Consider the following 27,643-nt stretch of genomic DNA (forward strand, 5'->3'; position numbering starts at 1 on the left):
TCTTTTAAAATATTCTATTTACAGAGCGCCCAGCTGGCCCAGACAGTGGAGCACGTGACTCTCGATCTCAGGGTTGTGAGTTCGAGCCCCACGCCGGGGGCAGAGATGACTAAAAAAGAAAAAAATCTCAAGGGGCGCCCTGGTGTCTCAGCTGGTTCAGCATGTGACCCTTGGTTTCGGCGCAGGTCATGACCTCAGGGGCGTGGGACTGAGCCCCACATGGGGCTCCTCGAGATCTGCTCCCTCACTGCTCCTCCCCCCACTCTCCCCTTTCTCCCTCTCTCTCTCCAAAAATAAATAAATCTTTAAAAAGTTCTAAAAGAATAAAATCTTTTAAAAAGTATTCTATTCGGAGTAAGAAGCAACACACGGGATATTTCGGAGGGGCGCTGGGCGGCTCGGTCCGCTACCCTCCTGCCTTTGGCTCAGGGCGCGACCCTGGGCTCCCGGGACCGGGTCCCAGGCTGCGCTCCCTGCATGGAGCCTGCTTCTCCCTCTGCCTGTGTCTCTGCCTCTCTCTGTGTCTCTCATGAATAAATAAGTAACATCTTAAAAAAAGAGAAAGAAATAGAATTTCCGCAATAATTGTTGAGAAGAAACATTTTTAAAAAAAATCTTTGTATTTTTCAGAATGATCAGGGCCGGCGCCTGCGTTTTCCACCAAATGGAAGCAGGAGCCCTTTTAAGGGAAAGTGTGCCCTGACATCCCAAGTGCCGTGCACAACATCGGGATTTGGGGGCCCCCTTGCCTCAAATATGCAATTCCTTGTGCTATTTAAGGATGATCTTTCTATGTTTACTTTAAAGGATTGACTTTGAAGAGGCTAATTTAGCCAAGATGGGGCGGCTTGTGGGTGCAGCTGCTCCGAAGCTCCGACGTAATCCAAGTCAGGCCTCCGTGAGCGTAGTCTCCGGGCCACTTCCAGGGCGTCGGGCAGGATCCGGACCGTTCCCCTCCCTGGGCCACGGGGACCTGCTCCCGCGGGGGACCCGGCCTGGGCGCTCACCGCCATCCTGAAGCTGCTGAAGCCGCTGGCGCTTAATAAGGGTATTTTGATCGTTAAACGTAATTGCTTGCTTTTCATACTGATGCCAATCCGTGGGGCAGGGGCAGCTTTGGTGTTTGACTCGTCTGCGTTCGAGGAACAGCCCCTGGAAACGCGCCGCTCCCCAAAATAAAGTCAGGAGGTGACTCAGAGTTGGTGTCTGGCTGTCTACACGGCCCACGTTTTCTTGGAACAAAGGCGAGCAGGAGCTAGACGCAAACCTCCCCTGTGGGGTGCCCGCGGGGACACAGTCCCCGGCCTCTGCCTCAGCCCCCGGATGTGCTGCCTCTCCCCGAACCTGCGAGGGAGGCTCTGCTCCTGACCAGTCCGGTTACAGTTGGGAAACTGAGGCACGGGGACCCATTCACTCCACGGAGGCTTCCACCTGGCCTGAGGGCTGGGCCGTGGCCCTGGGTTCCCTGCCTGCACCGCGTCCTGACTCCCGTCTCCCCTCGCTCCCAAACCGCCTGCACCCGGCCTCCTGAGAGCCCAAGACGCCTGCAACCCAGTCTTTTCTGAACTGTGCGGAGGAAGGAGAGTACATGAGTCCTTGGGAAGGGCCAGCGTCACAGGGGTGCTCTGGGTGTGGGGGTGCTGAACGTGCTGCGGGTGCTGAGAGTGCTCCGGGTGCTGCGGGGCCATGGGGGTGAGGGTGCTGCGGGTGCTATGAGTGCTCCAGGTGCTGCGGGGGCATGGGGTGCAGGTGCTGAGAGTGCTCTCGGTGCTGAGGGGGTGTGGGGTGCGGGTGCTGAGGGTGTGGCGGGTGCTGAGAGTGCTCCGGGTGCTGCGGGGGTGTGGGGTGCGGGTACTGAGGGTGCTGCAGGGGTGTGGGGGTGCGGGTGTTGTGGGTGCTGAGGGGGTGTGGGGTGCAGGTGCTGAGAGTACTGCAGGGGCTGTGAGTGCACAGGTGCTGCAGCGGCCATGGGGATGAGGGTGCTGAGGGTGCTGAGGGTGCTGCAGGTGCTGAGGGTGCTCCAGGTGCTGCGGGGGCGTGGGGCATGGGTCCTGAGGGTGCTGTGAGTGCTCCAGGTGCTGTGGGGGCATGGGGTGCAGGTGCTAAGGGTGCTGCAGGTGCTGCAGGGGCGTGGGGTGCAGGGACTGCAGGTGCAGGGCCGTTCTGGGTGCCCGGAGACACTCTGGACTCAGGCGTGCAGGCTTGGTTCAGTCCCTGAGCTCCGGTGTGGCGTTCCCCACTCCTGCCCTGAGCTTCCCTCACCCCACATGCCCCCACGGTTACTCAGGAATGCGTGTGGCACCCCCGGGCAGCCCTCCGCTGTCCCTCGCCTCTTTCCAGAACACTCTCAGCCTGCCTCTCCTGCCATGGGGTCGGTCCCCCACCTCGGGCCCCAGCAGGCCCTGTGCCAGGCACAGCTGTGTGCGAGGACGGCCTTGGCCTTCAGTGGCCACCTGGCTCTGGTTTCAGGGAGCGATTTGCCCCCACCGCCTCCATTTGGATGGAGTCCCAGCATTTTGTCCCTGACCCAAAGCTCCCCTGCACGGCTGGGGGCTCTGGGGCGGGAGGCTGGTGCCCGGCCGGCAGGTTGCCCGCAGAGGCCAGAAGGGCCTTCTGGTCAGAAGCGAGGGTCCACTCGGGGGCGTCCACACCGTGGGTGTCCGCGGGGAGGCTCTGAAGCAGCGCCAGGAGGCGTGTGCTTGCCCCAGTTTCTGGCTTAGCAAGCATGGCAGGGATCCCCCCACTTCTCACCTTCCCTGGGCTGTCCTGGGCGGTTGGGCTGGAAGCCGTGGAGACCCCAGCCTCCTCCGTCGGCACCACGGCCCAGCCAGGCAGCAAACCCGGGCCTGAAGCGGTGCCAGCCGCCAGCTCGCAGCTCCGCTCCGTCCCGCACAGAAGACGCGTGTCCTCCCGAAGAGACACGGGTGGCACCGGACGGCCCCAGGTAGCTCTGCAGACGCCGGGAGCCTTGACGTCCAGGGGGCCGGCGCCGCTAGGCTGCGCAGCTGGGGTGGGGTGAGCGCCCGTGGGCGAGGGGAGACTGTGTTCCTGTGACCTGGCGCCTGGCCAGGAGTCAGACGAGTCTGGGGCCCAGCAGGAATCAGAGCAGCCCCCCAGCCCCCATCCCGCCCCCGCGTCCGGCTCCCCCTCCCTGACGCTCCCTCTGGGTGGCTGGGCCCCTGGACCAGGCCGGCTCCCCATGGGTGCGGCAGAGGGATCCCAGGGGTCGTCGGGCTGCCCTGCTCCCCCGGGCTCAGTGGCTGGAGGGGCAAGGCCACAGCAGGAAGGGGAGGGCCGCGGAGTCCCCACTGACCCCCGCCTGACTTCCAGCTTCTAGACGGCCTGACTCTCTGCTTTCCTGGTTCGTGGGGGGGGAGCGTGGGAAGCCGAGGATGGTTTCCATGCGTCTTGGGGCCAAATAAAGCACGTGAAGAGTGCGGAAATCAAATTCTATGCAGAAAACAAATGCGTGCGGCCTACGGAGCGCTGCTCCGGTGAAGGGGCCTCTTCTCTGCTCCCCTGAGCTCCTCATCAGGATGACACTGGGCACGCTGCAGGGGGTCTGGTCCTGCCCCCCTACGCCCCCCCCCCCCACCGCCGCAGCTGCTCCCCGCGGGCCCGGCCTTCCCCGCCAGCTGGCACCACACGGCCCCAGCTCCCACACCCTTATCATGTGAAGGTCCCGAAGCCAGATGGCGGCCACCCTGGGGGGGCTGTACCGGCGGGGCACCTGCAGCAGCGCTGGTTCGGGCCCCTCACTGCCCCTGGGGCCCCCTGGCTGGGCCGCGGCTTCTCTGAGCCCTCATCTTCCCCCTCGGCCGGCTTCCACCCTGCCCTGCTCCGATCCCCGGAGGTATAATTGTACCCTGGGTTTATTATTTGGCCTTTTAGATCTACTCCATTTTTTCCATAAAATTGAAAAAAAAAGAAACCAACAACCCCCCTTAGGTGCTAACCTGCAGTCACAATGATGCCCCACGGCCAGAGTCCCTTTCTGGCACCAGGCAGGTGGGCCAGCGGCACCTGTGCAAGGCCTTCGGCCCCACACCCGGGGCTGGGGCCTCTCTCCTGCCGGCATCGAGTGCGGCCCAGCCTGTGCGGAGCATCCAAGCCTCATGTCAGGGTCGCCCCAAAGCTAAAGCAATAACTGAGCGTGTCCTCGGGGCACCTGGGCGGCTCCAGCGGCGGAGCCTGGGACTCTGGATCGCAGCTCAGGGCTTGATCTCCGAGTCTTGAGTTCGAGCCTTGCATAGGGCTCCACGTTGGCCATGGTGGAGCCTGCGTAAAATAAATGTAAATAAGTAAATAAATAAATAAATAAATAAATAATAAAATCTTTTAAAAAATCTTAACAGAATCCTAATGACGATGTCTTCACCACTTGGCCTGTGATGTAGATAGCCTCTGCTCCCCTGGACTTTCCCAGGAGAAAGGGAAGGGCTTCCCAGGGACGAGCACTGCAAGGTCTGCGGTTACAAGTGGGTCCTCCCGAGGTGGGTCCTCCCGCAGCTGGGTCCTCCCGAGGTGGGTCCTCCCGCAGCTGGGTCCTCCCGAGGTGGGTCCTCCCGTAGCTGGGTCCTCCCGAGGTGGGTCCTCCCGAGGTGGGTCCTCCCGCAGCTGGGTCCTCCCGCAGCTGGGTCTTCCCGAGGTGGGTCCTCCCGCAGCTGGGTCCTCCCAAGGTGGGTCCTCCCGAGGTGGGTCCTCCCGCAGCTGGGTCCTCCCGAGGTGGGTCCTCCCGCAGCTGGGTCCTCCCAAGGTGGGTCCTCCCGAGGTGGGTCCTCCCGCAGCTGGGTCCTCCCAAGGTGGGTCCTCCCAAGGTGGGTCCTCCCGAGGTGGGTCCTCCCGCAGCTGGGTCCTCCCAAGGTGGGTCCTCCCGCAGGTGGATCCTCCCGCAGCTGGGTCCTCCCGAGGTGGGTCCTCCCACAGCTGGGTCTTCCCGAGGTGGGTCCTCCCGCAGCTGGGTCCTCCCAAGGTGGGTCCTCCCGAGGTGGGTCCTCCCGCAGCTGGGTCCTCCCGAGGTGGGTCCTCCCGCAGCTGGGTCCTCCCGAGGTGGGTCCTCCCGTAGCTGGGTCCTCCCGAGGTGGGTCCTCCCAAGGTGGGTCCTCCCGCAGGTGGATCCTCCTGCAGCTGGGTCCTCCCGAGGTGGGTCCTCCCGCAGCTGGGTCCTCCAGCTTCGCTGGCTACGGGGAGCACTGGCTTACACTGGAGCCCCCGGCCTTCATCCTCCGGGACGGACAGTGCCTCTGGATGCCGCTCAGTCTACAGGTCCACTGGCTTACACTGGAGCCCCCGGCCTTCATCCTCCGGGACGGACAGTGCCTCTGGATGCCGCTCAGTCTACAGGTCCCTGACGGGCCGAGGAGGAGGCGGGGAGGGTGTCGCTGCCCGGAGGGGGCCCAGGGCCCCGCGATCACAGTCGGAAGCCCTGCGTCGGCCACTGTGTCCTCAGGCGACAGATGAGCCACCCGACCGCGGCTGCAGCTTGGGAGACCCTTGGGTGTCACGGTGACCTCTCGGCGCGAAGCTCTTGTACAGCAGCTGCGTGTTGCGTGGGAGGCCACAGCCCCGGGAGCGTGGGCTGAGTTCCTGGAGGGAAGTCCATAAACCGTGGCCGCTGATTCATCGAGACCGTAAAGCAGTGACGTCGGCGAAACGGAGAGGCGGGAGCAGGGCACCCAGCGGCCGCACCCGGGGAAGGGCCCATTCAGATAACGCTCTCCTGGGGTTACCGCACCTCGCTTGGCTCCCGGGGGCCGCTGAGGCTTCAGCCGGGTCCAGCAGGACAGACGCCCTCCTCCGACGCCTGGTCATCTCGCGTCCACCTTTTCCTTTGTGAGCCGCGTCTGTGGGCCTGAAGGCGACGCGTTCCTCTACGCTGGCTTCGGGGCAGACACCGTGCCTCCTTGGCCCTCGGACGTCCTCACGATGTCACCGAACAGGCCCCTCTGGCTCCGGCTGTCCCTGGTCCCAAGGCAACACTGCGCAGCCCCAGCGGCACTGCATCTGAGGGTCCCTCCCCGTGGGCCCCGAGGGCCGCCCGCCAATGGCCATCCCTCTGCATGCACGAGGCAGGGGGATGACGCGTGGGGACCCCAGGCTGGGCAGGAAGGGGACAGTGTCCTAGCTCAGTGCTGTCTGAGCGCGGGAACTCCCTCACTGAGGACCCCCGGCCCTTGTGGTGTGGCGGGGGCTCCGATCCACATCATCCACACGCCAGGCCGTGAACCAGCGACGCGTTCGGAGCCATCGAAACAGAGGAAGAGAAGCACATCTCACCCCCTGACTCCTAAAACTTCTACCTGTGCGTGACTCGCAGCATTTCCACCCACACTTTGATGCACAGAGCAAGTCTCATGGCCGTAGGTGCCCCCCAGCGGCAGGGGCAGAGGCACCCTCCTGGTGCCCGGAAGGACGATGAACGCCCACACTCTGTGGCCGGGTCACTGCCAAAAGGATTTGAGCCTTGGGGCGCCCGGGGGGCTCAGGGGGTGAAGTGTCTGCCTTTGGCTCAGGTCACGGTCTCAGGGTCCTGGGATCGAGTCCCGCACCGGGCTCCCTGCTCGTCTGCTACTCCCTCCGCCCCTCCCCCTGCTTCTGCTCTCTCGAGTTCAGTCTCTCTCTGTGTCTCAAATAAATATATAAAACCTTTAAAAAAAAAAAGCGATTCAGCCCTGACTGCACATCTAGCCCGTGGAAGCCACACCTCCCCCCGCCCCCGGCCACGGGAATGTGGCCTTGCCCCATGGAGGCCCCCTCTCCAGCGAGTGACACAGCCACGCCCAGCTGTTTGCAGGTGAGGCAGGTAGACCTTGGCTGCCCTCAGGGCCCGGGGGGACCCACCCAGCTCTCCACACTCTGCTGGACTGTCCCTCCCTCGGAGGGCAGGTTGAGAGGCCCGGAAGTACCCGTGCTTCCCCGTGGATGGAGACAAACGCTCGGTGCACGGAGTCTCCCGCGGATCATTTCTCTTGCCTTCCTCGTATCTCCTGGAGGAAGGCAATGGATTAACCATAATGTGGGTTGTGCAACATGCATGCATTACCCACTCAACCTCCGGAAACACAATCCTCTTACACTTAGAGGCCCAGACAGACACAGGGGGTTGCAGTCCCCACCTCCTGTCTTCCCAGAGATTTCTAGAACCCCTGGGTACATCTGAATCTTTGAGCACTCTCATCGCCTCCATCACCCCCATAAGCAAAATCCAGGTTAACGTAATTGTGTGTTTGAGTAAAAAGCATGCTTGCATGCACACGCATGAATAAAATCCCTCCCCCAGCAGATAGCTGAGCCACCGCACGGACTTTAGAGCCATCTGGCTCCCGGGATCTGGGAAGCTGGGTTGGCACAAGAAGGTCTGGAGGCAAAGGTTCTGAAAAGGACGATTGCCGTCATCCTGCCCAGAGCATGGGGGTCTGAACAAGGTAGAAGTAAGGGACACAGAGCAAGTGTGCGAGAAACCTGAGTGGACAGGACATACTGATCTTTCCCGTGTTCAGTGAAAATGGCACGTCTGTAAAAACATGTGGGTGTAGACAGAGGAGAAGGCGATCGCCCCATTCTGCTGAGTGCGTGCGGGTGGACCCCGAGCCCTCCCGTGCCAAGTCCCCACTGTGGGAGAGGAGAGGCAGCTCGGGAATGCCTCCCAAGGGTCACAGAGAAGAATCCCTTTCCAGGAGGCGACGGGGTTTCTGACAGCAGAGCCACACGGTTTACACTTGTTGGGTAACGTGTCCAGTTCCAAGTTTCCCGGCACAAAGGAGATCCCAGGTTATGCAGGTTTCAAGTCTGGACAACACAGAACAGTTGCCTCCGGCAGTGCAGACTGGCTGTTTCCTGCAGTGGAGCCCACGCGGGGGCTTATCGCTCCTGGTAGTAGGCGATCCACTCCACCATGGTTTCACAAGAGATATGCTTGAGCTTCTCGGCACGAAGCTCCATGTGGGCAGAGGGGGTGCCCGTGAACCCAAGTCTGGGGCCTTCCTGTGGTGGGAAACTCCATGCTGCGGATTCTGACCCGAGATGTGGGTGGGCCACCTGCCCCGTAGCCTGGGACCCCAGGCCAGCAGCAGGCCAGGGAGGCCCACGTCTCTGCAGGTGCTTTTTTGGATCATCGTGAGGAGTTTGGGGTTTAGTCACATGGGAGAGAGCGGCCCCAGAGCATTGCAGGATGGGACTTGGCTGCAGGATGGGACTCGGCTCGGAGACGCGGAGCACAGTCTTGAGCAAGGAACAGCGTTGGCACAGAAGAGGGGAGGGTTTCGAGGGGAATCCGGGAAATAAAATCCACAGAACAAAAATGATGACAAAGTGGATGAGTTGCTGACAGTGTCCCAGGAGACGAAGGAGGCTGCTCTGGGTGCGGAGTGTTGCTGGAAGCCAATGGAGCAGCGCGCAAGGTCGGTCCCACGAGGCGGCCCCGGGGGCTCAGGTCGCCCCAGGGACTGGGCCAGGGTGGAAACGCTAGGGCGGGTGCGATGGGTGGGCGGCAGCTGCGACCGTGAGAGTTGATGCCATCGCACTGGCTGAGAGTGAAGACGGAGAGCAGTGGCCTTGGGGACAGTCACGCTGTGACCGGAAGAGCAGGCCATGACCCTGGTGGAGCTGGGGTCCGCGACTCTAGGCAGACTCGCGTCCTGACCGAGGATCCGCATTGTGGGTGGACCACAGGACGACTGGACACTGGCGGCGTGTCCTCTCCAAGGACGGACACCCGCGTCTTCCCGACCTACCTGGTGAGACAGATGCAGGCTTCTCCGCCTTCCTCCCCAGCCACGGTTTCCACGACTTTGCGGCCAAACAGCTCTTTTCTCCGCCCGCCAGGACCGTATTCCTCCGACCTTTCCAAACGGTAATCCCATTGTAGGAGGAAGAGCAAACGTGCCGAGGAGCCGAGTGGTGGTGACCCACCAGCTCTTTGAGAAGGCTTCTTAAAAAGATGGATGATTAAAAAAAAAAAGATGGATGATTTTTTTTTAAAAGATGATTTAAAAAAAAATGGATGATTTTACTTTTCAGTGATTGACATAAGAAACTGAGCATGAATCAATGTGTAGATCTTCCGAATGTGAGAAGAGAGGCGAAATCATATTCTGAGACTCAAGGACCAAGTTTGGTTTTTCTACTTCCAAGCCTCCTATATAATAAATAAAACACAGGAAAAAAAAGAAATCTCAAGAAAAACAACTATGAGAGATCACTCCACCTACCAGCCTTCGCCCCGCTGTTTTGCAAAATAAGGACCAGCACCGTGGACTTTCTAAAACTCGTAAGTTATTTTGATGTTTTTTTAATGATGCAATAACCACATGTAAAATAGGGTGAAAAAATTTATGTGCTGCTCTTGGAAAAAAGTCGAGTTCTCTACTTGTACCGAATACAAACCAGTCTATCTTTTTAATAATATTCCAGAAAGGTCATATTTACCTATTCTACGTGATATATCAAAGATAGAAGTAGAGTATTAGATCATTTGTCTTCAAAATATTTCAGGTCTGAATAAAAGAGGATCAGATGCAAGCAAAGCCAGCTAATTTCAAGCTTTTTAAGATGCTGCATGAAAGGCAACATCCCTGCCACTTCCATCTGGCCCGCAGGCCTGCGGAACTGCTCAGCAAGTCTGCACCCCGGGGAGCTGCCGTCCTGGCTCCTAAGAATGCGATCGGTGTTGTGACCCTGGAAGGTTCACACATCTTAAAAATCAGCCTCTCCGTGTTCCACGTAAGGAGGGACCGAGGGGTTATTTGGCGACACGCATTAAAAGAGAAGTCATTTTGACGGTAGAGTAACACAGAGAGAGAAGTTAAGAGAGTTTTCTTAAATAAAACTAGTATATTTTTTTTAGGGTTTAAAAATAAAGTCATCTCAAAAAATTAAAAATTAAAAATAAAAATAAAGTCATCTCTACACCCAACGCGGAGCTCGAACTCCCAACCCCGAGATCAAGAAGCCACGCTTCGATCGACGAATAGAACCACGTGTGCATACACCTACGTCCCTGGCACATGGCTAGGCTCCAACTAGGGGACCCACGTATGCATGCGCTGACGTCGTTACAGGCCCACTGGGTGCGGAGGCTCCGAAGGCCGTGGGCCGGGCCGCTGCCCCGCCCCCGCCCCCGGTGACCCGGCTCATGCTGCCCCTGGGTCAGGCCTCCCTGCACACCAGCAGGCTGCCAGGTGTCCGGCGGCACCGAGGGCCCGGACGATGTGGGGCAGCCAGGCGAGCTGTGCAACCACTGGAGAGTGGTCGGGCATCGCCTCCACGGGCTACCTGGGCCGCGGCTGGGGCTCGCACACAGGGGGCAGGAGCCGCAGGCACAGCGGCCACTGGACGGCTGCCCACCTGCCAGAGCAGCGCTGCTTCTGAAAGTCCAGCCCCGGAAAGGCCCGAATGTCTGGCAGCAGGAAAACCAGTAAGTGACAAGCGGCCTCAGACCCAACATTTGTCTTGCAAGAGAAACTGAGCAAAAGACGCTAGGAGCAAAGGTACAGAAACAGGAGGTTTTACTCACGGGCGGCTCACAAACGAGCCAGGCTCGCCCGTCTGGGGATGCACATTTAGATGGTAAAGTACCGTCTAAAGGGCAGGGAGGACTGATGGCGTCCGGAAGCAGGATGGGGCCGCGGACAGCACAGCAGGTGACCCTGGGGGACCGGCCGCGGGTCTGCGGTGCCATGGCAGCGGGTGAGGACGCCGAGCACACGGTGCACCCTCTGCTTCGTGCAGCTGGCCTTAGGCCTCCAGCCGGCGGGGCTCAGGCTGGGCGCTGGAGGGGACGAGGTGCGGGCGGGCCAGCATCCGGAAAGCCTCGGCCGGTGACCTCCCCATGCAGCCCTGAGCGATGGGCCTTGGCAGTGGCCTGGCCACAGGGGGGTGCAGGGTGGCAGGGGCGAGCCTGGCCTAGTGAGGGGAGAAGCCACAGCGTCAGACATGGGCTGCCTCCTGCAGACACCCGGAGCCTCCCTGCCCGGCCCGCGACTGCAGACGAGGCGCCCAGGTCACGCCCCAGCTGTCCCCACCCCACCCTCCCCCCCACACACACACGTTGTTACCAAGAGCACAGCCAGCTTCCACACCGCCGCCACCGGTGGCGTTTGGGTTTCGTTTGGTTTTAATTTTGAAGCACGTGAGTCCTCCAGAGATGGTTTCTCAATGCATTCCAATAATGAGCTTAATAAAATTGTCGGAAGCTAGCCGCAGACCTGAGTGGAGGTCTCTAGCTAAAATGTGCAGAACAGTCGTCTCTTAAATTCACATTCTGTGCATCCGCTGCCCCCCCCAAAATCCCCAAATCCTATATCTTTTCGTAATTCGCTTCTGTGAATTACGCCTGCAATGTGGGGATCGTCGCATTCTTCCACCAGAGTTCGTTTACTTTGTTCCTCTTTTAAGGATTTTCAGAAATTGAGTCTTTCATCAAAGTGATTTTTTTTTCTCTACAGAAAGAGCAAAGGAACTGGAAGATGGAGTTCGCATGTGTGACAACTTGATGTCGCCAGGATATTGGCTCTTCCCGAGTTGGTCTGTGGGTTCAAGGCACTTGCAGTCAAACTCCCAGCAATTACTTTGTCGATGTCGACAAGGTTCACATGAAAAGGGCAAACACCCCGCAAAGGGCAGCAGGACCGAAGCTGAAAAACCAAGCCTGAGGACTGGCGTTGCTCGGCCTGAAGACTTTCTCCAGAACCAGAGCAAGCCATCGGTGAAAGACGGGACCAACAGACCCATGGAATAGGATAGAGCCCAAAAGTAGGCCCCTGTCCATATAGTCAACGGATCTTTTTATTTTATTTTATTTTATTTTATTTTATTTTATTTTATTTATCATTTATTAATTAACCAAATTGACCAAATTGCACAGACAACCCAAGGGAACCAAGCTGGCCCTTTCGTCAAATGGCACTGGAACTACTGCACGTCCACGTGAAAATAAGTGAATGTAGACACAGACCTTACAGCCTTCACAAAAATTCACTCAAAATGGGTCACACCCCTCAATTCAAAATAGAAAAAATATAAAACTCTTAGAAGATAACACGGATGGAAGCCTAAGTGACCCTGGGTTTGGCGGGACTCTTTAGATGCGACACTAACGAAACAACGCCGTGAAAGAAAAAAACTACTGATGGCCTTTTATTATTATTTAAAATTTGCGTTACGGGAAAGATGCCGTCAGGACAACGAGATGAGCCGCCGATCAAAAGTATTTGCAAGACGCACATCCGATGAAGGACCCATAGCCAGAATATGCAAAGAACTCCTAAAACTCAACAAGAGGAAAACAGCAACCCGACTAAAAATGGGCAACAGGTCTGAGCAGGTACTCGCTGGAGAAGACATGCAGAGGGTCGAGAAGCTCATGAAGAGATGCCCCACGTGATGCGTCATCAGGGAACCGTAAATAAAAACTATGGGACACGGCAGCAGCCCTGTTAGAACCACATGCAGGACACTGATGACCCCCAGAGCCGGCGAGGGCGTGCAGCAGCTAGAACGCTCACCCGCCGGGCCGGGAACGCAGGATGGCGCAGCCACTCTGGAGGCCGCTGTACTGGTTTCGTAGAGGACTAAGCTTACTCTTACCGTGCGACCCGCCGATCGAGCCCCAGGTGCTGACCCCAGCGAGGTCACGGCCTCATGTCCATGCCGAACCTGGCCCACGCGCTTCACAGTCGCCGAAGCTTGCAGGCGGCCACGATGCCCCTCACCGGATGAGCGGGTGGTCAACCATGCTCCATCCCGACGGGGAAAGACCGTTCGGCGCTAAGAAGGAAGGAGCTGTGACGCCCGCAGCGAGCGTCACTAAGGGACAGAGGGCAAGCTGCGAAGGTTCCATGGTGGACGGTGGCGGGGACGTGCTGGAAAGCCACACGCCCTGCTGTCGGGCGCTGGGGGCCAAGGAGGAGGAATAGGGGAGCTCGGGATGTGCAGGGCGGCGTGCCGACCCCGTGATTCTGCAAGGACCCCTGTCCAGACCCGGGGGCGGGGGGGGGGCTGCGTACAAGTCTCCCTTCGGCTCACTTTCCCTGTAAACCGAACTTATTATGTGCTACTTATCGTGACTGTACGTGCCCCAGGGCCCCGCATCCTTCACCGCCCTTTCGTCCACGCCTTTCAGTGCATGACCCTCCTGAGGGCTGGGCCCTCCACCCCCCTGCACAGACCTGCGCTCACACCCCCGCACCCCCACCCCCATCTTTCCCTCCAGTCCTACCCTCTTCTTGAAGCCTCATCCTTGTGCCCATAAACCCAACGGGCTCTGCAAGCAGATGGGTCTCACCAAGGAGACGTGCCTAGAAGCACCACAGGGACCGTTGGCAGTCCTCAGGATCACAGACAGGGGTCGGGTGGGGGGGCCCAAGGGGAGACTGGCCGGTGCGGGGCCCACTCCCTGGGCAGAGGTGGGGCTGCTGGGGGGCACCTGCGTGACGTCAGCACCCTGGGCAGGAGCAAGTGGGACCTCTCGCCTCGCTGAACACCCAGGCCTCGGTTTCCTGGTCTGCAACCTGGGCTCCAGCGGCCTCCTGCCCAGGGTCCCCAGGTGTGCAAGCGCCCAGAAAGTTCTGAAGCAAGAGTGGAAGTTACCCGACGGGTCACAGTCTCTGCCATAGTTCTGTCTTGTTTGTTTGTTAGGAATGTTTTAAACGGACAAACGCTGCCTCCAGGGCCTTCGTCCCTAATGTCACCTGCTGGTTTCAGCAACTTGGGGTCCTGCTCCCCGTTGCCCTGAACCAGCACAGAAAGAGCAGAGCAGGGCTTGAATATGGATTCTGTCTCCTTGAGGGCGAAGCGCCGCCTCCCACGGCCTCAGTTTACCCACCTCTAACTCAGGAGGATGGAGCTTGCTCTGCGGGGTGACTGCGGGTCAGCCGGGGTGGCACGCAGCAGGGGACGGGGCCAGACCTGGTGAGGCAGGGAAGCAGCTGCTGTGTCTGCTCCGGCCCCAACCGGAACGCTCAACGGAGGCCAGAGAAGCGCTGTGGACGGGGTGCAGCCCAAGTCCCTGCGGATGCACACATTCAGGACCGCACGCGGGCGAGGGGCCCTGGGCAGCAGTCGGAGCCCGGCCCGAGCCTCCCGCATGTGGACGCACAGCCGGGAAGCCAGGGGCGTCACAGTGCCATATATGCAGAGAGGCTGAGACCCAGGCAGACGGAGCAGCAGGCTCCCTTGCAGGGGAGACCACGCAGGACTCGATCCCAGGCCCTGGGGTCACGGCCTGGGCCCAAGGCAGATGCTCAGCCCCCGAGCCCCCGGGCATCTCTGCATCTGGGCTTCTCGGGGGCTCCACTCACGGGCCCAAGACTGCAGACCTGAGAAAATCCGCGACACCCCTAGAGAAGAAGAGAGTTGGTGAGTGGTCAGAGGGCAGGCAACGAGCGCAGTGGGGACTCGCGAGCCGCAGAGCTCACACCAAATAAGGCCCCAGCGGTGGGGCTCCCCAGGTGTCACCCAAGCCCTGGCCTTGAGGTGAGCACGGGAGCCCCAGGTCCCCAGAGCCGCCCGGGGACTGGCTGTCCAGGGCCCCAAGCCAGGCCACCTGGCTCCCGAGGCTCCTGAGATCCGAGCGTGCCCCAGCCCCATGCACCCCACACCGCTCACTCAGCGCCCTGCAGGGGCTGCCCAGGGCCTCCTGGACCTGCACCCATCCCCACCTGGGCTCCCCCAACCCACACCCATTTTGCCTGGGCTCCCAGACACGCACCCATCCCCACCTGGGCCTCCCACGGTACCCATCCCCACCTGGGCCCCCGGATGCGTACCCATCCCTACCTGGGCCCCCCGCAGGTACCCTTCCCGCCTGGGCTCCCCTGACGGGTACACGCGGGAGCCGGAGCAGACCCGGGCAGGTGCACACATGCTGGGGCATCGAAGTCGCCGGAGCCTTCCACGGACGTTCTGCCACACCGGCGGCAGGGAGAGGCCCTGGCAGTTTCGGGGGCTCGAGGTCGCCTTCCGCGCTCCCCGCGGTGGGGCCCCATCCCCTGGACGCCCGGCCCAGTGCCTGCACACGCACACATATAGACGGTAGCTGTGCACACGCGTACTGCTGCATGCTCATGTGCACACCTACGCATCTGGACACATGCGCCCACGAGCGTGCACACTTGTGCACACACGCATGCAGACACACACTCTGTTCTTACAGGCTCACTGCAAAGCCCCTCACGGCCCCGCAGGCCCAGCCCGATGTGCGGTTGTGAGCCTCTGTGGCCTCCTGTGGCCTCCACATGCGGTGTGCACACCTCCCCCCCCGCCCTGCCTGCACCCTGGCCGCTGCCTCCCTGCCTCCTCCTGGATTCACCCCCACACCCTACATTCCCCTCCACCCTGTAGCCCCATCTCCCGACCTACACACACCAGACGTCCGTGAGGCTGCGCAGACCCTTGCGCTCTCCCCGTGTTCATCGAGAACCCCAAAGAACCTCTTCTTGTGGGTTCTATGCCTCACTATTTTCCACGGTGAACTGCGAGGTGGGATCAGAATCCTCCCGGTGAACCTGCCCTCGTGGGCTCCGTAAAACAGGTGCGTGGATGCCTGGACGTTGGCGGCTCTGCACCTCGCACAAGCTGTGCACTGCCGCGCACCACGCCTGCGAGGCCTCGACCCCGTGAGCGTGGTAGACCCTCCACGTGACAACTCGCTTCATTATGTAACAGCCCCCCGCCCGAAAAGACAGGTCTTAGGGCCCCCAAGTCAGTTCTGACCCCGCGGGTTTCTGGAAGCCGCCAGGCCTGCAGGGCGACTTTGGGAAAACTAACCCTCCTGGCCAACGCCTGGACTCTATGCTTGGCCTGGACGCTGCTCCGGGTGCCTTCCTTGGCACCTGCCCGGCTCCATCGGGGCAAGGACCTGCACTGCCGGGCCCGGAGGCGTTCCCCGAAGCTGAGGGGGAGCTTGTGGCACAGCAGGGCCGGGGCTCGTCCTCGGGGCGCTCTGCGTCCCTCCCTTTATTGCGCAGAGTGTTAGGAAGCCTGTTCAGGGGGCCGGGGCGCTCAGCGGTGGAGCATCTGCCTTGGGCTCAGGGCGTGACCCCCGGGTCCCGGGGTTGAGTCCCCGCCTCGGGCTCCCTGCAGGAAGCCTGCTTCTCCCTCTGCCTGGGTCTCTGCCTCTCTCTGTGTCTCTATGAATAAATAAATGAATAAATCTTTTAAAAAACCACAGAAGTCTGCTCAGGGGGAGGTCTTACGTGTCATCATTAATTTCTGTCACCCCATCAGAGATCCACGTTCTCATGGTGGATATGAGGCCGGAGCCGGGGGCTTGCTCCCTGTGCTGCCCCAGACGTGCAAGGGCGGGGAGACCCCGGGGGTCCTGAGAGCCTCGGTTGGACGGCTCCGCGAGGTTGGCCCTGGTCAGTAGCTGGATTACCTGCGGGCCATACCCGCGGACCTCAGGACGTCCTCCGCTCGCTCCGGGGAGCCTCCTGCCCATACGCCGAGTTGGCTCAGTAAGCCCCGTGCGCCTTCCTGCAGGGAGGCTCACGCCAGGAGCCCTCTGCTGTGCACTTCGACCTCACCCTGAGAGCCTGCGGACCGTCCTGCTCCTGCTTGGGGGCCTCTTACCTCCTGCGTGTGGGGAAAGAGGCGACCTCGGGCCCCTGTCACCCCCTGAGCACCAGCCAGTGTGCCCCCGCTGCTCCCTCGCTGGCCCCTCTTGCCCCTCGCTCGTGGCTCCCTGTCTACACAGCACCAGCCGCTGTGTTGGAATCTGACCCCCTCCTCTTCCTCGCCCACTAAATCCTCCGCTCACCTCCCAGGGGACCCCGCCTGGCCTGCCTGGACCCCTCCGCCCGGCTTCCCCCGGATGCCAGCCCTTGTCCTGCACGGATGCCCGTGTCCTCACCTCCGCCTCCAGAGGCCACGCCCGGGGTCCCTCTGTCATCCTGGGGCCCTGCCTGGGAGGGAGTCACCACAGAAAGCAGCAGGAGCAGCAGGACGGGGGCGCAGGTGCCGCGTGAGGGACCCTGTCCGGGCCGGACGCTGGGGCCGCCAAGCCTCACTGCCCAGGCTCCAGCCTAGGGCGCTCAGCGCGGGCGGCTATGCAGATGCGTGCGCATCAGCCCAGCCTCCCTGGGTGCAAGCCCCCCCAGTGCTGTCCCCGACCCGCCTTTCCACCTTCGGAGGAGGCCGCCGCCAGGTCCACTCCCCTGGCAGCCACGAAAGGCCCCTTGATGGACCTTCTCCACTTGTTTAAGCCTCACGACGATGGGATTCCCAGGGGCTCCAGGGCGGCCTGGCTTTCTGGGCAGAAGGGCCGAGAAACACCTGTCAAACTCTCGGGACAATTAGCTTTTATTGCTTCTCATTAGGGCAAGACCGTCCCCCGTCACAGGTGGGCAGCCTGCACTTGTCAGCTCCCCGGGAGCGCGTCCTGTCTCCACCCTCACGCTCCTCACTCCTCAGGTGACACTGGGCAGCTGCTTCCCCATGACGAGCGTGCGCCTTACCGGGCCCCGTGGAGCCCTCGCGTCAAAGGGGGATGTGGCTGTTTGAGGACACGCAGGCCGTGGGTCGGGCGCCAGGCGTGCGGCACTCCTACGGGCGGAGCTGTTGGCATTGGCGCCGCTGCTCGCTTTTTCCTTTGCAGAAGTCAGAGAGCCACGGGCTCCAGAAAGGCCCCAAGGGTCGTCTGTGTGCCCCGCCCGGGGCCCCAGAGCACCGACCCGCAGTATGGCCACGAGCCCAGAGAGCCGGTCCTGCTTGCAGGCGTCTGTCACAGCCGCTCCGTCAGCTGAGCCTTAGTGCGGCCACCAGGTCCTCGCTTGCCGCCGCACGGCTTTCTCCACCCCCGCTGCGCCCGGCCCGGAGAAGGCACACAGGACACCCCCAGGGGACACGCAGACGGCAGGCGCGGGCGTGCAGAGGTGCTCCCCGACCTCGGCCACCAGGTCACCAGCGCCCACACCCATCAGCACAAGCACAGGAACCGTCACGTCCCTGCTCGGTGGCCGGAGACAGTGACCCACTGCGGGGCTGACACTGACCAGCGGCGCCCCTGGCCGCCATTCGGTAGCAGAGATCTCCCCGGGCCAAGCCTGCCGGGGTGTCAGGTGGCTCAGCCTCACCGACAAAGCCGAGGTCCTGCAGGGCCAGGTGCCCCCTCGCGCCCTGCCCCATGGCTGTGTCCACCACGGACCTGTGTCCACCCTGAGGCCCGGGCTCGCTCATCCTTCTGTATTTGCTGAGTCCGGCCCCGCCGAGGGCCCCCCTCCAGCTGCCCCGGATGTGCACGGCGCTTGCTCCACCACTGCACGTGCCGCGTTAAATTCTAGTTGCATCTGGAAGTTTCTCTCTTCCCCTCCAGCCCGTCAAGGGCAGGGCCCCCGTCTGATCGCCCCGGGTGCCCAGCTGCAGGCAGCAGAGGTGCTCAGTAACGTTTGTAAGCCGTGCCCTTAACCAGCCTGGTCAGGCCCCACTTTGCAGATGGGGAGGCCGAGGGATGAAGTCTACCTTCCCTGCCGACCACGTCAGGGTTGCGGCTTTCCACACCTGGGCCAGCCTCAAATTTGCATGTTGCAGATGGGAAGTGTCCCGCTCGGGCTAAGAATAAAGTGAACACTGAAAATGAAAGCTCGAAGCTAGAGCTGGAGGTCAGCCGGGCCGGGGTCCCTGCAGGTGCGCATCTGGATCCCTCCCCAGTGTCCCCATCTGGGTCCTTCAGGCCAGTGCTCCCAGATTCCCCGTCAGGCTCCGAACGCTTCCCGGCATCTCCCACTGCAGAGCACGTTGCCCTCAAGCACTTTAGAGCCTGCTGTGTGGGGCGCCGAGCGGGGCCCGGTCAACCACTGGACCCCTGCCACCCGCTTCCTGGGCGCGCAGACCTCAGCAGCCCGTGTATGGCAGACAGTGAAGGGGCACAGCGCCGGCCAGGCAGCCAGCCCCGCAGGCCGGTCGGATGCCTTGCTGTCCTGCTGTGGGGCCCTGGGCGAGAGTCCTGGACCTGGCGAGCGCCCAGGTGAGGGGCCCTCTTTCCATTAGACCGCGGAGGCAGGAGGCCGGGGGGCGAGGCCTGGCACGAGACCGCCCAGAGCTGCCCCCCCTCATCAACCCCATTTAGGGGGGCCGGCCGTGGCCTCTATATGGCCCAGACCACGTGCAGGTGAGCACAGCTTCTGCTTGAAGGCAGCTCGCGGCCTGGGGGCTCTGGGGCCCAGGACCCCGAGTGATAAATGCAATAGCAACTCCAGATCTCGCCCCCTGAGCTGAGGGCTTCCCTCGTTGGCTTACTCAACTGTCGCAGTGACCTTGCCGGGAGCCCAGAGTCATTACCCCTATTGCGCAGATAAGGAAAGTGAGGCACAGAGACAGATGTTCCAAGTTCAACAGCCCGTGAGCGGCAGAGTCGGGGGCGACCTCGTCCCTGCCCATAAGCGCTGGTGCCAAGGGGTTGGGAAGTCCGCGGGCCCGCAGAGGACGAGGCTTTACCTCCTGGGGCATCGGCGGGCCCGGCGCCCCAGGGATTTTGTGGACGGAGAGGTGTTCCAGGCGGATGCGCAGCTGCAGGACAGGTGCGGTGGCAAGAAGCGTAGCGGGGTCAGGCCGGCTGAAAGCCGTGCACCGGGAACCCCGTGTTTCCTGGAAGCCGGGTCTCTCCTGCGCCGGAGACCCCGGTGAAGAATTCGACCTGCCGTTGCAGAGCCGAGCCTCCCGACAACCCAGCTCTGTTCTGCAGGAAAGCCAGCAGCTCCCCAAGAATCTCCCCGTCCCTCAGCTCAGCTCAGCGCTCGTGGGCTTTAACTGCGACGCGCAAGGCGTGGCTCGGTTCCCCTTAGGGTCTGCAGCTGGAGGCACGGACACTCGGCAGGTCGAGACCTGGAGACCCGGAGGGGGCAGGCGGCGGGCGCTCAGTCTTTGGGATGGATCCTCAGTAGCGCCATCGCTGGCTCGTAGGGTAGCTCTATTTTCAACTTTTCGAGGAACCTCCACGCAGTTCCCCAGAGCGGCTACGTCAGTTGGGAGGCGCATTTCTGAGCCGACTCGGACAGACGTCTCCCTGCCCTGCACAAGACGCATCAGCGGCCTTACTTGCTTTCCACGAGCTCGTGCAGCCTCTGAGGCATCCTCGCTGCAGGCTGGTGGGATGCAGGCTTGCCATCTGGGGGTGCCTGCCACCCCTGCAGGCTTGATAAGGAGCCGCGATGATTTTCAGACCTTTGTGAATAGCAAATATACAGAAAAAGGTGCAAAAACACCCGGAGGGTTACTGTGAAGTGGATGCACCTGTGCTTCCCCCTCCTAGGCCTGGCAGAGGCCATCACCACGGTCCAGGCATCTGGGCCACCCTCACGGGCCTGCCCCGCCCCGTCCCACAAATAGCCGCGGTCCTGGCCACGAGCTTGGCCTCCCGGAGCCGCTCTCTCTGTTACTTTGCCAGCACCCTGTCTTCCCACTGCCCTGGAATGGAGGGGTGAAGCCAGGAGCTCACAGCCTACCCTGCATCCCACACCCTGGGGCAGCACTTGATGGGCTCTCAGCCTCAGGTTCCACCCAAGGTCCCCGGGGTACGGATGACAGCCACCTGCGGCAGGCGTCCGGTGACCTGTGCCCTGCCCCAGACTCCGGGGGGGCAGGACCGGGCAACCCCCCGACGGCCCCAAAGCGAGGGTGTCCTGGGCACCTCACAGCACTCATTCCAGGGAGTGGAATGGGCTCGGCCCGCGGAGCCTCACCCATCCTGCACTTGCACCGGCGACCTATAATTTCAGGCCCTGCGTCTATTTGAGGCAGCAGGTGCTCAGAGCGCAGGAACACGGATGTTTTGCGACGTCGCCATTTAAATCCTGGGTGTTGCGATGGCCAGCGCAGGGGTGGGGGTGGGAGGGGCCGACGGTGTCCAGGGCCGGGGCCAGGCTGACTTCCAAACCATCAGAAACCTTAATGACCATCCTGGGCCTTTGTGCTTGTTTTCACCCAGAGAAAACAAACAAAAAAAAGGTCCTTCCGGACAGTCTGTGGGTAAGTCAGAAATGGTCCCAGGAGCCGGCGTGACTCTAGAGGCCATCCAGGGGGTGCAGCACCTCGTGGCCCGACCCCTCCTGCAAGCACACTGCGGACTTTTCGTCCCATAACAGCCGCAATTTTGAGGGATCTGTTCGGCCAGCGACTTCGTCCCAAAAGGCGGAGCCGCTCTCTAAGTCCTCTTGTGAGACTCGGGGGTTTAAATACGATCCCTCTGAAATCACTGATGGGGACGTGGACGGGGACTCCCCCCGAGGTGCCCACCAGGGGTCTTACAGGGTGGAAGCTGCTTCCCGCCGAGATTGCGGGGCTCTGGGCCAAGGCAGCTCCCGAGCTCTGGGTGAGATGGGCCCCAGGCAGTGAGTCAAGGAGCTGGGGCTCGAGGGGGAGGAGGGGGGGGAGGAGGAGGAGGGGGAGGCACTCCCGCCGAGGAGGGGCTCCGGGGGCCCGTGGGGCGGAGGCTGGCCTGACGCAGGGCGTGGGGAGGGCACTTGCTGGAGGGAGGGTCTGCAGGGGCGTCCGCAGGGTGTGCCTGGGGCTGGTGGCCTCGTGTGGCCTAGACCCAGAGCCCAGGGCCCACGACTAGAGATGTGCTGTGGGATCAAGGCACGAGGCCCAAGATCTTAAAGACAAAACCAAAAGAACCCCAAGAAATTAGCTGATCTGAGAGGCGGATGAGTAGTTCCCACCGGCTGTGCCTCGGCCGGCGTAACCTGGCCCGGAGCTAGACGCGTTTTAGGTGAAGCCGCAGACACAGGCCAAAGGACCCGGATCCCTGCAGAGCCTCACGGGCACTTGGGAGCGACTGAAACCTCAAGTGTGTCCGTGAAGTCGCATCACTGATCCGGTTGTTTCACACTGAGAACGCAGAGCCTCCGGGGTCCTGGGTGCGTCCCTGCAGCCACAGGGGACAGCGGCCCCAGGTGACCCCCCTGACCCACACCCCTGTGGCCAGACCCGGGCAGGATCCCAGGCACCCCGCCCCCCGAATCACACCCCTGCACCCAGACCCGGGCAGGATCCCGGGTGACCTGCCCCCTGAATCACACCCCTGCAGCCGCCCTTACACACTGGCTTGGCCCCCAGGACCCTCAGGCCCCGGGCGACTCGGGACAGGACCGGCCCAACAGCCACCTGTGCCTGCAATGTTTCAGGCGACTCGTGATCCGTTCCGGGGAGTCCCTGCGAGCAGGCGCCCAGTCTAGTTGCACGGGATTATCGTGCGGTTTCGTGTTGAAGTCATGATACTGTGCCAGAGGCCTCCCGAGGAGAGTCGGAAGGCTCCAGGCGTGACACCCGGGAGCCTGCTGTCCTTGGGACTCCTTTGGAGCCGTGGGGGCACACGGGGGTCGCCCTAGGCCCTGGGTGCCCGCCGGGCGACAAAGCGGCCGTGGGCATGTGGTTCTCTGAACCCTTCCTCCTGAGGGCAAAGCCAGCCGTGTGCCCCCAGCCCTGTGGCTGCGAACTCGTGGATTCCAAGCTTGTCGGCGGCTGTGGCCCGGCAGAGGTGCCGGCCTTGTTCCCGCTTGGTCCAGGGGAAGCCCCTCCTCACGGACCCTGCAGGAGCCCCGGCCGGGGGGGCGCGTGGGAGGCCATGGGAGGCCATGGGAGGCCGTGGGCACAGCCTCGCACCACACGCTCCGGAGGGGCCCCTGTCCTTAGACGTCCGTCAGCTCTCCTGGTGCCGGGACACAGGGCCGCTGTTCGCGGTCCTGCGAGAGCTGAGCTTCCCGTCCCCTGGGTCATCCGCCAGCGGGGGACTCGTCATGGGTGGGCACGGACGCCGGATTTTTGGGAATGTCTGCACAACGGTCTCAACGAAAACAGGGCGGGAGCTCAGAGGGAAAGGCCGTGGGCGCCTGCGGTTCGGGCTCAGAGTCTCAGGAAGCCTCAAATACACGCGTCCCTGGTTGTGGGCGCTTGGAGGTGCTCGCCGCCCCGCCAGCCCTCCCCTACCCTCCACCACCCACCTGGGGCTCCCGCCGGCCTGGGAAAGGAGGCGCCCCTACTCATTCCTGTCCCCAGTGCTTGGGTGGGTGTTTTCTTGTGGGTTTTGGTTTGGGGTTTGGTTTGGGGCTGTTTTGCACTCCAGAAACGCGGCCGCTCCTGCCGCTGGGGCAGCGTCCAGAAGGTGAAGGCCGGGACCGGGGAGCGGGGAGGAGGGACCCTCTAATTAGCCAGCTTCAGCCTACCAGCCAGGTCCTTGGGACTAAAATAAACTGGCCACGGAAGACAAACAGAACGGGGCGGCCCTCCGGCCGATGGAGACGTTTGGGGGGGGTGGCGACCCTGCAGGCTGAGGGGGCTGCCTGCCAGGGAAGCTGCGAGAACAGCTTCGCACTTGACCCTGAGGACAGGGTCCTCCCTCTGATCACCGAATTTGTTTTTTAACAAGGACATCGGGACACTATTTCCAAATTCTTCCGGATGGTGAAGACTCCACTTAGGGCCCCTGGAGGAAGCCTGGGCCCAGGCGGCGCCCCGGTGACCGCTGCCGACCCCGGGGACGCAGGGCTGGGGCGCGGGGATCCCAACCACTTCCTGTCACCCCCGAAATGCCCGCCCAGCCCACGAGCATGGCTGGCCTAGAGGGAGGACCCAAGTCGCAGCAGCCATCCTGCGTCCTCCCGCCCGGCCAATGTGCACCCTGCCCCCACACTGCTCCTTCCAGGAGAGCTGCCAAAGCCAAGAGGATTAATTCTGTTCGCAGGGTCCCGCATTCCAGAGGAGGCTCGGGTTACGGGGGCTGGGCTCAGGGCTGGGCTCCTCCATGGGGTGGGGCACTGGGCCCGGCCGGTGGCCTGTGCTGGGCGTGGGGGGAACTCCGGACCGGGCCGCCCGCAGGGACAGGGCGACGGCAGCACGGGGTCCCCAGGACTCCTCCACTGCCGAGCAGCCCCCTGAGCCACACCTCGTGGCCATTCACGTCTCTGCTAGTGTCCTTAGAGCCGCGTGGGGCTGCAGCACATACCAGCCCTGCCCTTCCCCGGACCTCGCGGCATCGCAGCGTCCCTCGAGCACGCGGCCCATGTTCACGGGCGGCCCATCTCCGGGAGCCCACGCTCCGCAAGTCACAGGGAGGACGAGCTGCGGTCAGACGCAGGCCCCCCACATGCGGAGCCCGCGTGCAGCACCTCGCAGCCGGGTGGCTCCTCCGCGGCGCCCCCAGCAGGCTGCCCCCGCTCAGCTCCCGCGGCCTAGCACAGGGCCCCTCGCGGCCCGGGGTCAGGCCAGCCTCCCGGCCCTTGCTGCACCTGCCAGAGGCTGCAGGCACAGGCGCGGGCACCACCACAGCCACCCTCCTCCGTCCACGCCGGGCCTCCCGGCACCTTCAGACCTCCACCATCAGACACCCCGACCTCCCCCGTCCATACCCCGACCTCCTCCATCACGCACCCCGGCCTCCACCGTCAGACTCCCCAGCGGCCTGAAGCGTGCTTCTGCTGGATGGACGGGCTGCAGGGACCCAATGGCACCATCCTGGGGCTGAGGGAACTGAGCTGGATGGAAGCAACAGGCTGTTTTTTGCTTTAAAATACTTTGGCCTCGGGCAGCCTGTGTGGTACAGCGGTTTAGCGCCGCCTTCAGCCCAGGGCGTGACCCTGGGGTCCCGGGTTCGAGTCCCCATCGGGCTCCCTGCATGGAGTCTGCTTCTCCCTCTGCCGGGGTGTCTGCCTCTCTCTCTGGGTCTCTCATTAATAAATATTTAAAAAAAACCACACACACAGCAGATCTTGGCTCTGACTCTCCATGTGAGCGAGAGGCACGTCCTGGAGGATCCCCTCTTGCAGGACAACGGGAGCCACGGCCAAGCCGAGCCTGCCAGGAGCTCACGGAAAGCCCGGGTGAGTGACCCGGCTCTGCCCCCACAAGCCCCGGGCGCTCTGCAAAGTCACACACGCAGCTGCCGCGCAGGGACCAGGGCCTTCAAACAGGGGCCTGGGATTCCCGCCATTCCTGAGGATCGAGCAGCTGGTTTCGATTTGAGGGCATTCCCACGCCCGGCTGCGACCACACGGAGCAGAGTTATTTTCGAAGGTGAAGCCGTGCTGCGTCCTTTCGAGCAGCTAAGCCACCGACTGTGGCCACACGGCGCCCGCCCCACCTTCTGTGTCCTGCAGAAGCGCAGTCGGAGGGGCCATCAGCGGGCTTCTGTCCTCGGGCACCTGCAGACGCCCGCTCTGTCCTGCGGGTCCCACCCCGTGTGCCCGCGACCACCGCCCTCCAGAAGAGGAGGCCCTGGGGTGCAGGGGACGCGCTGCCGATGCGCTGTCCCGGGAAAGCAGCCTGGCCCGAGGCAACGGTGCTCCTGGGGTGTGGTGTCCTGGCGAGTCTGCAGGTGAGGCCGGGGGGCGCACGGAGGCTCGTGCTAGAGCCGAACCCCGTGCAGGCGACGGACCCTGCCTCGCTCTGGTCCATGAGGAGCAACCTCCTCCTGAGCCCGGGGCGTTTCCGACTACCCATCACCCCTGGTGTCCCGCTCACCAGACGTGGGCGCCCCGTCCAGGGTCTGGCGATGGGAACGCGCTTCCCAAACACTCCCTGGCCCCTGACTTTGGGAGAAAGGAGGCGCCACAGCTGATTTTCATTCAGAGAGAAAGCTCAGCAAAAAAAAGCTAAAGAAATATTTCCAAATCTTTCCAAATATTACGAGTTTTGGCAATATCATTAATCGGCCTTTTTTTTTTTTCTTTTTCCTCTTCCACCTATTGGTTTCCCGACTACTCACAAGCACTGAAGCCCTCCGACCGGGCGCCTGGAAAACGGGATCATGCAAGGGCCGGCTTGGTTCGTAGCCCGCTACAGACCTGAACAGGACGCGCAGCAGAGCAGCCCTGAGCTGGATGGGCGCAGCGTGCCGTGTAGACTGGTGACACTCTCGTGCGGCCGCCTCGGACCTACCGGTTAGTGACTGCAGACCAAGGAGGAGCCGCACGACTCGGGATTGACACTGGTCCCTGGAACGAGCTTCTGGACCCGCTCACCTGTCAGGGAGCTGTTTCGTGACCAATTCCGCAGTCGGGGGAGAGAAACGTTTGCCCCTCCCCCCCCCGCCCCAGGCCACACCAGCCTTTGCTCCCCGGATGTTATTGTTCTGAGGGTGATAGTCTTCGGACCAGGGTGAGGGCCGCACGGTACCTCAGGGAGTGAGCGGGCCGTCCCACGCAGGCCAGAGGTCAGGGAGCTGGAATCGAGCTCTCCGAGGAGCCCCAGCTGTAGGATTCTGGTTCGACCACGGGCGACACCCACCCCGAGGCTGCAGGGTCAGCAAACACGCCATGCGAGGCACATTCCTTGAGGACACGGGTGCAGCAGGTTGCAAAGGAGCTCAGGTGCGACCCCAAGACAAGCGCCCCCGATCCTCAGATGCTTAGGATTGCACACACGAAATCACACGTGTGGGTCTCCTAGCACCAGCCCACCGGCGGGGAAATCACTGCAGTAGGACTCAGGGTGCACAAAGCAAGGAAATTACCCCCCAAAAAGAAAAAGCTTCATGCTTATATCAATCAGCTCAGCCCAACATAACCGAGTGCACAGCCTGGGCATCTGAAAACAAGAGATTTATTGTCTCTCGGTGCTAGAGGCCAGACGTCCGAGACCCAGGGGTGGGGGCGCTGGTCCACCCGGGGCCTCTCCTGGGCGTCCTCACGGGGTTGTCCCTCTGTACATGTGTGTGTCTCCTTCTAAGGACGCCGGTCATATTACAAAGCCCCCAGCGACATTTTACCTTAAGTATCCCTTTAATGGCTGAGTAATATTCCATTGTATACATAAACTACATCTTCTTTATCCATCATCTTTCGATGGACACCGAGGCTCCTTCCACAGTTTGGCTATTGAGGACACGACAAATACCCAGCATTTGCTTCAACGTGGATGGAACTGGAGGGTATTATGCTGAGTGAAGTAAGTCAGTCGGAGAAGGACAAACATTATATGTTCTCATTCATTTGGGGAATATAAATAATAGTGAAAGGGAATAGAGGGGAAGGGAGAAGAAATGTGTGGGAAATATCAGAAAGGGAGACAGAACATAAAGACTCCTAACTCTGGGAAACGAACTAGGGGTGGTGGGAAGGGGAGGAGGGCAGGGGGTGGGGGTGAATGGGTGATGGGCACTGAGGGGAGCACTTGACGGGATGAGCGCTGGGTGTTATTCTGTATGTTGGCAAATTGAACACCAATAAAAAATAAATTTATTTTAAAAAAAAAAGCATCCCTTTAAAGGCCCTGTGTCCAAATATGGTCACATCCTGTGGTCCTGGTGGAGGTAGGGCCTCAAAATATGGATTTTGAGGGGACACATCTCAGCCCATAGCAATGTCCCAGGCTTCTTCCCTTTTTATTTTATTTTTTATAAGATTTTATTTATTTATTTAAGAGAGAGAGAGTGAGAGCACAAGCAGAGAGAGGGCAGAGGGAGAAGCAGACTTCCTGCTGAGCAGGGAGCCCAACACGGGGCTCGATCTCAGGACCCTGGAGTCAGGACCTGAGCCAAAAGCAGGCGGTTAGGGCAGCCCCGGTGACTCAGCGGTTTAGCGCCGCCTGCAGCCCAGGGCGTGATCCTGGTGACCCTGGATCAAGTCCCACATCGGGCTCCCTGCATGGAGCTTGCCTCTCCCTCTGCCTGAGTCTCTGTCTCTCTCTCTCTCTGCATCTCTATGAATAAATAAAT

This window comes from Canis lupus, chromosome 24 (genome assembly GCF_011100685.1).
Source record: "Canis lupus familiaris isolate Mischka breed German Shepherd chromosome 24, alternate assembly UU_Cfam_GSD_1.0, whole genome shotgun sequence".
NCBI classification, from domain to species: domain Eukaryota; kingdom Metazoa; phylum Chordata; class Mammalia; order Carnivora; family Canidae; genus Canis; species Canis lupus.